This window comes from Peromyscus maniculatus, chromosome 8, assembly GCF_049852395.1.
Source record: "Peromyscus maniculatus bairdii isolate BWxNUB_F1_BW_parent chromosome 8, HU_Pman_BW_mat_3.1, whole genome shotgun sequence".
Classification (NCBI taxonomy): domain Eukaryota; kingdom Metazoa; phylum Chordata; class Mammalia; order Rodentia; family Cricetidae; genus Peromyscus; species Peromyscus maniculatus.
In genome coordinates this window covers 79012501-79022400 of record NC_134859.1, presented here as the reverse complement: position 1 = coordinate 79022400, position 9900 = coordinate 79012501, and positions in this window count along the sequence as shown.

Below are 9900 nucleotides of genomic sequence, written 5' to 3'. Positions count from 1 at the left end.
GTTTAATAGAGTTTCTAGTTCCTGGTCCTCACACCTTAATATACCTTTCTGCTTCCTGCCATCACTTCCTGGGATTAAAGGTGTGTGTCTTTCCCAAGCCAGACATGAGATCTCAAGTGCTGGGAATAAAGATGTGTGTCACCATGCCTGGTTGTTTCCAGTGTGGCTTTGAACTCACAGAGATCCACATGGATCTCTCTCCAGAAGGCTAGGATTAAAGGTATGGGCCACCATTTTCTGGCCTCTATGTCTATCTAGTGGCTGTTCTGTTCTCTGAACCCAGATAAGTTTATTAGGGTGCACAATATATTGAGAGACATAATATTACCACACGCCAGTAGGATTTGCTGAAGGAGGTGGGGGCAGGAGGATCACAAAATATTTTTATACTTTTCTTCACACTGTCCTCCCCACAAATGTACATTCTTTTTGTTTGTTTGTTTTCTGTTTTTTCTTTTTGTTTTTGTTTTTGTTATTGTTTTTCGAGACACGGTTTCTCTGTGTAGCTTTGTGCCTTTCCTGGATCTCTCTCTGTAGACCAGACTGGCCTCAAACTCACAAAGATCTGCCTGCCTCTGCCTCCCAAGTGCTGCGATTAAAGGTGCGTGCCACCGCCACCACCGCCCAGCTTGTTTTCTGTTTTTTCGAGACAGGGTTTCTCTGTGTAGCTTTGGAGCCTGTCATGGAACTCACCCTATAGATCAGGCTGGCCTCCAATTCACAGAGATCTGCCTGCTGCTCTGCCTCCTATCTGCTGGTATTAGAGGCATGTGCCACCACCGCCCAGCCACAAATGTACTTTTAAAACATAATTCTACTGTTCTTTTTAATCTGTATTTTTTTCCAAAAAATTTCGTGTGTGTGTGTGTGTGTGTGTGTGTGTGTGTGTGTGTGTGTGTGTGTAATTCATGACCTGTGTGTGAAGATCAAAGACAAGTTGTGTAACTAACCCTTTCACTATGTGGTTCTCAAAGACTGAATCCAGGTCATCAGGCCTTGCTACAAGCCCTATTACCCACTGAGCCAATTTGCATACCCTATTCTCTCTCTCTCTCTCTCTCTCTCTAAGCTAGAAACAGAACTTCATTTTATTTTATGTTTGTAGATGTGTTTTGGTTTATTATTGAGATTATAATTACACATTTTCTTCCCTTTCCTTCCTTCAGACCCTTCCATATACTCCTCCTTGTTCTCTTTCACATCATGGTCTTTTTCATTTATTAATTGCAGTTATATGCATATACATACGTATTCTGAAATATAACATGCTGACTTTAAATATGTCACTTGTATATGTTTTCAAGGCTGATTGTTTGGATAATTAATTACTGTGTTCTTCTCTGTGTAATATTATTTCTCAGATTCTCAGCATTCTATATTTTGCCTGAAGTTCTTTATGTAGGTTCGAGGCCACGTGGTCTTGTCCTCATCCAATTTGACATGTCTACTGGTATCATCCTTGTTCAGGTCATGCCTAGGCAGTCACACTGGTGAGACTTTATTGGTATAGTATCTGACATTACTGGGAGGCACAATCTCACAGCAAACTCCCTGATCCTCTGGCTCTGATCCACCCTCTCATCAGCAATGTTCCCTAAGCCTTGGGTGTAGGAGTTGTTTTGTTGATGTATTCCTTCTAGATGTGGACTCCACAACTATAAATTTTGATTGGTTGTGGTTTTCTGTAATGGTCTCTATATGCTTCAATAAGAGATTACCTTGAAGAGGGTGGGGACAACACAGTTCACAACAAAACCAAATGTACTCTTAATCTCCCTAGTATACAAGCAACAGTGTCTAAACATTCTGCTTATAGTCTGATTGTGAAATTTCTAGATACTATATTTCCTTGTTACATTTTGTCATTATTATTTTCTAAAAATAATAAAACATTGTACAGTTAATTATAAGATTACTCATAAAAAAATATACCTAGTATTTAGAAGGCATTGGATGCAATTATAGAATTCTATGAATCTCACCTTCAAAAGTTTGATCTGAAACCACCACCCTTGGAAGCACCCATATAGAAAAGGCATGAGCAGAACCCAGGCTCACAAAACACCTTAGCCAGTCACTCTTCCTCCTGTCCAGGAATAACAACATACAGTGAAGCTTCTCTGGCACTGAGCAGGAGTATCCATACAGACATTTTAATACCAAACAGCAAATTTTACAAGAGTGAAGCATATGAAGTCTTATGAAACAGGCAGGGATGTGATTTTCATTTCTCTTGCAAAGGTTTGTAAAGAGATCCCTGCAAAGCTGTAAATGTGTGCTGTGGGATGTTTTGTATGTCCTGTGGGAGCCCGTTCTTAGGTTACTCGTGGCTTTACCCAGCAGGTCCACATAGAAGTTGATTAGGACCACGGGCCTGAGTGCAGTTGGCTTAGATGGTCTGCACTTGGCTGTGCTGGGGGATGGTCTGTGTCAAGTTGCTCTGATTGGTCAATAAATAAAACCTGATTGGCCTTGGCTAGGCAGGAAGTATAGGCAGGACTAACAGAGAGGAGAAATAAAAGAAGAGGAAGGCAGAAGGAGTCACTGCCAGCCACCCACCAGGACAAGCAGCATGTGAAAATGCCAGTAAGCCACGAGCCGAGTGGCAGGGTATAGATTTGTGGAAATGGATTAATTTAAGCTACAAGAACAGTTAGCAAGAAGCCTGCCACGACCATCCAGTTTGTAAGCAATATAAGTCTCTGTATTTACTTTGTTGGGTCTGAGTGGCTGTGGGACTGGTGGGTGACAAAGATTTGTCCTGACTGTGGGCAAGGCAGGAAAACTCTAGCTACAAGTATGCTTTAAAAGGGACCAAGTAGCAGAGTAGCAATGGGCACACTGGAAATGTGGTAGCTTGCTTCTGTGGTTGTACTGTATTTTTAATAGCTACCTGGACTTGGTCTTTCATATAGATTATTATTCCACTGCTCATACTGGGCTATGAGAGGACTTGAGTCTAATGGCTGGATGGGTTTTTTTTGTGTGCAAGTGTATATATGAGTGCATGTACATATGTGTGCATCTCAAGTACCATTATGTAAAAAAAAAAAAGAGTCTCTTGATGTCTAGGAACTCACAAAGTAGGTGAAGATGTCTAGCCATTGAACCTCAGGCATCCTCTGTCTTTACCTCCCCAGTGGTGGGATTCTCATTGAACCTACTGGAATCATCTTTTGTATATGAGTTTTGATATCAAATCAGGTCTCTGTGCTTACATGGCTAACACTTTACTGTGAGCTATCCTGACATCTCCTGAATAGGTATGTATCCAAGTATTTCAGCACAAATTGCTTAGAAAAAGTCAATGGATGCCCCATGGACAGATGTTCACTCTCCAAAACTGCCTCTAAGAGCTTGAGTTGCTTTTGAAAGATTATTATTGTTGCTTTTCAAACAGTACTCTACAAAGCTTCAGAGCCCTAGGGAACTTACTTGGGATTGCCCATCTTGGCTTTTCATTGATTAACATAATAGGCAGGTCTGAGATACATCTTCAGGATAAGCACATACAATAATAATAATAAAGAGTAAAACAAAATTTTATAACCTACACCTACTGAAGACACTTTCCTAGGGTGAGCAACAGTGAAGAGATGGCAGCCTTGAGGTTAACTCCATAAATGCACCAATGTAATTCCTTAAACTGTAATGCATGTTTGCTTAAAAACCAATGAAAAGGCTGCTTTGTCTGTGGTTGTGGCACCTGGCTATGGAACATTGCTTCAATGACTCAAAAGGAAAAGCCTTCCATGTCCCAAACTCCTGGCCTGCATAAGAGCTGTAATAATAAGGGATACCATCTCTTCCTGCACCTGCCCACCTGCTTCAGACACTTACTGTTGAGAAATGTAGAAGAGCAAAAGCCTTTGATGTCAGATGCAGAGAAACAGAAACCATTAATGGACAACACTTAAAGGGTGGGGAGATACTTATGTTTATGTAAAAATAGATGATGTATATGTATAATGTATACATACGTTATGCCACTTTCAGTAACAATGCTTTTCCCAAACAATATAGACCATGTATAAGTGCTCAATACCAGGCATGGAAAACTCCACTCAAGTTATAGGTTAAGGATATCAAAGAGACTCCTGAAATAATATTGTCATTTCTCTTGGTTTTCTCACAGAACATAAAGTTAAGACCCCATTACTGAAGAGACCACACACTGAGGACACAGGAATTGAGGGAATTAAGAAATTTACCTAGAAAATTAAGAACTTACTTCCTGATTATTAGCTCTTATAATATTCAAGTTGATACGCAAATTGCTAAGAGAAAAATAGTTAATATTCCCACCAAGCTGTGAAGTCTACAAACCAAATGACCAGAGTTGTAAGATATCCCCAGGGGTGCAATAGTGACACTTGTATCATGCGGGTAATGAACAGTTGTCTAACTGGACATTGGATTTCAGGCCTATCCAATAGGAAGGAATTCATGTTTAGTACTGCAAACCTACCTACCTTCCCATAGTGAGGTCATGGGCCCAAGAGGAAAACCTACTACTTTCCTAAACCAGTATGATTCCCAACTGCATTCTAAATGCTTATCCTTACACATGCAGTTCTCACATCTCACTAAACAACCTTCATGATGTAGCAGCTAAAGATCAGTACAGAAATCCTCAACTGGTCAAATTGCAGGTAACAACTGACCATGTGGTTCCAGTCTCAACTGATACATCTACAATGCAATCCCAATAACGAAGGCTCAGGGAATATTGTGGAAGAGGAGGCAAAAAGATTATAACAGCAGTGGACCAGAATGTCTTGTGAATATTGTCTTCTATTTATAAAAGGAAAGCTGCACATGCCCATAAAAATATAGTTGCCTAAACAAGTATGCACAATAGCAACTTGAAATGTCAAGGTAGATGGAGGAAATCACACAAAGCACTACCCTTAGATGAAGAGCTACAGTTAATTAATGGCTGCTGTTATAGAGACAATCAGATTTCTTCAGCAGTAGCCTCTATATAGGTTATACAGTTCCAAGTAGCCAGCTCTAAACACATACACCACATATACATAGGAGAAGCATTAAATGGACTCAACCTATAGGAAGAATGGGTATGACAAAAGCCCTCCCAGCAGGCTGATTGGTGAAAGATGCAGCTAGAACTGAATGTAGGTGCTGAATGAAAGAAGCAGGTATAAACTGATCTTCAAACTGCACTTGGTTCATTCATTTTTGGGCCTTGGAGCTAGAATGTGTCTGCAATGGAAAAAAAGTGTTAGGGGGTGAGGGGTAGACACTGTCTTTTTACCAAATTGCCTGCATCCTCTCAGCAACAGGACATTTTCACAATGTTCATTTTATTTTTCTAATTTGTATATATACAAGAATATTTTAGTTTTTTTTTTTGAAAATTTAGGTCTTCTTTAAACTGATGGTGTTTTAAAGACTAGTGGTATTTGTGTACAGAGAGCAGATAACCCTGACACAAATGATAACATTTTATTGTTGGGCTTGTAAGGCAAAAGAATCCTCCCATTCTGTTTCATCTTATTGAAATGGAAAAAAGTATTTGTCAGGTCAATAACTACTTGCCATCTAAATCAATCTATCCTATAATAATGCTATGTCTGGAACAGCAGCTGCATTCCAATGATGGTTTGGTGATGTTTAAGATGTCAGGCTCTGTCTCCCAGGTGAATTTATCTTTCTGATGACATATCATAGGGTCCTAATAAGAAGATGACAAGAATTAACATCCCAATTTGTTAAAATTTTCATGCTTATGCCAATTTAAATGATTTTTCCCACAATATGCTGTTATTTTTGCAGATAGTTATTTTTTATCCATAGCTGTCTTCTCTAGTATAAGCGAGCCACCACAGTGATAGATACATGTTCAATATGCATATTTATTCTTACAGACTCTGTCAGCAGAATGTTTAAGTCACATATTTAGACTTTTGACCCCTTGACCTTGATTACTGAACCTGTGATGTTTAGGCATCTAGATAATTCTTATCATAATAGCTGTTTCTTGGTATTTCTCTCCTATATGTACAGTTTCTCTTTGGGGGATTAAGGAAAATTCACAGTGTATAATTATGCTAATGTATCTCCCTCCTCAAGGAATTATAGTTCTTTCACCTGAAAGAGTGATGGTTAACTATGTGGGTAAATTGGGGTGGGAAGACACAATCTAAGTACAGGTATTACAGTTCCGTGGGCCAGAGCCCTACACGAGAGAGAGAGAGAGAGAGAGAGAGAGAGAGAGAGAGAGAGAGAGAGAGAGAGAGAGAAAGAGAGAGAGACAGACAGACAGACAGACCTAGCTCAGTATTCAGTATGCATATTCATTGCTCTTTGCCCCCTGTGGACATAATGTACTAGCCTCCACAATATCCCACCATGATTTCCCAGCCATGATGGAAAACCGTGGAAGAAAGAATAGCTGTATTCTGGGCTTGATGAGAATGGAGAAACCAAGGGCCAGGGAGGTAATTAATTCAAAAGGTAAAGAGGCAGAATGACCGTTCAATTTACAGGCTTCACAAGCTGGATGGAGAGAAGAGACTTGTCAAAGCAGTCCTCCCACTTCCTTCTTAGCATGCATGATTAAAGTTGCCATCTCCATGGAAAATAAACAAATACCAACATAATGAAATAACATAGAGAATGAAGTCTCCCCTCTGTTAGTTACAATGTTATATAACACTAATCTTGAAGCTTTTTTTTTTCTTCAGATGTTGATGCTGTTCTATTTCCCTTGAAATCCTTATCCAGTATTGAGTATTTCATATTTAAAAAAAGAGCACTTCTCTTTGCTGTGGTTAAGTTATGATTGACTTCTCAGCTACTCTGACCATAGCCTCACTTGTCTTTTCTTCTTATCTGTTCCATTAACTAAAGTCAGCTATATTAAAAGAACAATAGTAGGCTACAAAAAGGGATGAACATGACAAACAGAATAGAAACATCCACTCCTCAAAATTCTAAAAACAAGAAGATGAAACCAACCTACAGATGCACACCTCATCATTTATTCTAATATTCCCAAGTCAAGATGTAATATAGATTCTTTCAACTATCATAAGAATATTTGACTTTATCATTCTTTATGATAGCCCTTCAGTATTGAGAAAAGTATTCATAATACATATGTGCATATATCTGTGTGTGCATGTATGTTAATTTTAAATTAAACCTAGTGTCTACAGGTTTTTAATGGTTTTGTTTTGCACATTGTTCAAGAAATATACCGTGAAAGCCTAGAGTATGTCAGAACTAAGCTAATGTGCTCTTACAATGCATGGGTGGGAGAGACAGGCTCTGGTTTTATGAAAATTTAGGCCAACAAGAGAATAAATGAACAGTGAATATGTCATTATCACGAGGGGACTCAGGGTGATACTGAGGCTTACAAAAATTCAAAATAAGTTAGATGAAATCAGAAGTAGGAACACGTTTTTATTATTGAATAAAAACAGGGAACATTGGTTGAATGAAAGAAAGTAGGTCATAGCTACTAGATTGTAGGTGTCTAATTTTACATTTGGAGACATTACAGGATTTATGAACATTTCAGAGAAAATTAAAATCTATTAAGAATCAAAGCTTTCTAGATGTTAATGATCAGAAGGAAGGGGCATTTATATTTACATCTGACATTGTTGGGGAACTGCAGCAGTATAATTTAGTTTTCTTTCAAAGCCCACTCTTACCCAAACAGACAATCCAATATGTATTGCAAAATGACTGTGTGGATTTTTTTCAATGTTGTAATTTTGTTTTTTAGAGAAGAAATTTCTTGTTATTTCCAAGGAACACACAGCACAAGAAACAAACAAATTAGGTGCACTTCGATGAATTTCAGAACATATAGTAAAGGTTCCAATAATACTAATTAGCTTAGAGAGCTGATTCCTATTGTTAACCTCAACACACATAGATCTTTTTATATGTTTTGTGTATGCTGGATGAAAGGTTTGGTGAAATCTGATGAAAGAAACTCGTTTCTAGTTGTATTTTCAAAGTATGCAGAGACTGCTAAGGCTTGACTGCTTGTGTAAACAGAAGCAATGCATATAAAGATAACTGGGACATTATGTAATAATTATAATCAACTTTACTACCACATTCCCCAAAGCAGTACAATCACATTTAGAATGCTATTTAATCACATTTATCTATCTACTGTTAAACTGGGCATGACACTGTCAGCTCTGTACAATCTTAAGGCAGGATTGGAGTCTGCCCATGGAGTTTTGGAATTGCAAAGCAAGTTGAAATGACTTTTTCCTGTGAATTAATAAAGCACTCTTGTTCTCTGCACTCCCTGCCTCCATTAAATGGCAAGGGGTAATTGTGCTAAATTTTGTTGTGTATTGTGTCCAAATAAGATTGTACAATTTACAGCACACAAGGCTGAGAACAATGGTCAATGGCCTAAAATACAATAAAGCAAACTCAACTTTTCATATGTATATGCAGACTATAAAGATTAAATTACCTAGATCCATATTCAAAATAAACTGCTTTTGATAATTACAAAGCAATCACACAAATTCGTCATGTGTCTAAATCGCCAAAAACTTTTAAGTGCCCAATACACAGGAAACAGTCTCTGAGGCCCCAAAGAAATAAAGATACATAATCTTTTGTAGGGATTAACATTTTGTCTGTGCAAAACGCACTCTGTTTTCCTCATTTTTAAGAGTTTTGTGATGGATTCATTTGCTTGCTTACTAGTTTGAATTATTCTCTCTTATGGGCTATTTAATTAACCAAGTGATAGCAAAGACTTAGTAAGTTCTTGAAAATTCTTGTAAGATAAGGTGGAAGAAGAAAGGAAGAAAGCAGAAAGGAAAGAAAAGTTATGCTATAATACATATAAAATTATAGATATATGTTTGGCAAGTGTCTTTATGCTGAATTTGCAATTGTAGTTATAGGAGACACAATACCAACAAACAGTAATGTTGAGGGTCTATGTAAGCTTCCTGTGTATGTAATTTTTATAAGGACCATGTGATAAAATCTTACCAAAGAAAACTAGCTAATGTAAGTTTTACTTACTTATCGAGCCAGAATTAATCCATTATGGTCAGAAGGACATGGTCAATCAGGCCAGGTCAGTGGCAGTGGATTCCCAGAAAGACTGAGGCTGAGACAAGTTTATTGTAAGTAATCAGATTTTTTTAATATACTTATCAGAAACAGAATACAGTGACAGTTGCCAGGATGCAATGCCATTTGCAAACTACACAGGTTACACAAGACTAATGTCGAAGACTTATTGCCCAGCCAAGCTTCACTGTGCTTCACTGACTTCGAGGGAATGCTGAGAAACCAAGGTGGCCCAGATGCTTCACTGCCTCATGAAGTGCCTCAGTTTCTCAGGAACTGAAAGGCACACAATATCCCAGGAGCCATTGACTCTAACCTGAAAAACCTATAACACATGTCTCTCAAGGTAGCTATATTAGGCCAACTCCATGAATTCCTGGAAGCTAATATATAATGTTTTTAATGACCCAAATGAGTCTGACTATTTTACTTAGAGTTGCAGGGGTGAGGGTTTATTTACAGGAGCATCTCCAATTTATTGTTGACTAATCCACTAAAAAAAGTATCTCTCCCATTCCCACCAAGCTTAACTGCCTATAAATCCTGAAAGAAGGGTATGGTTTTCTGACCTCACTCATCCATTGTGGGATGTGGAGAAGTTCAATCTTTTGCAGGTCTGGACATGTCATCCCAGCTGCTGTGAGCTCAAGTGTACAGCCACCCAAGTCCTGCTGGAGGACACTGTGGTTTACAACATTCCACTCATCCTTTTTTATGCTTCTGTGGCACTTCATGAGCTTGAGTATTAATTAACATCCAATAAACATGCTACTCAGATACACAGAGAAAAATATTAACAGTAGAAAGTGA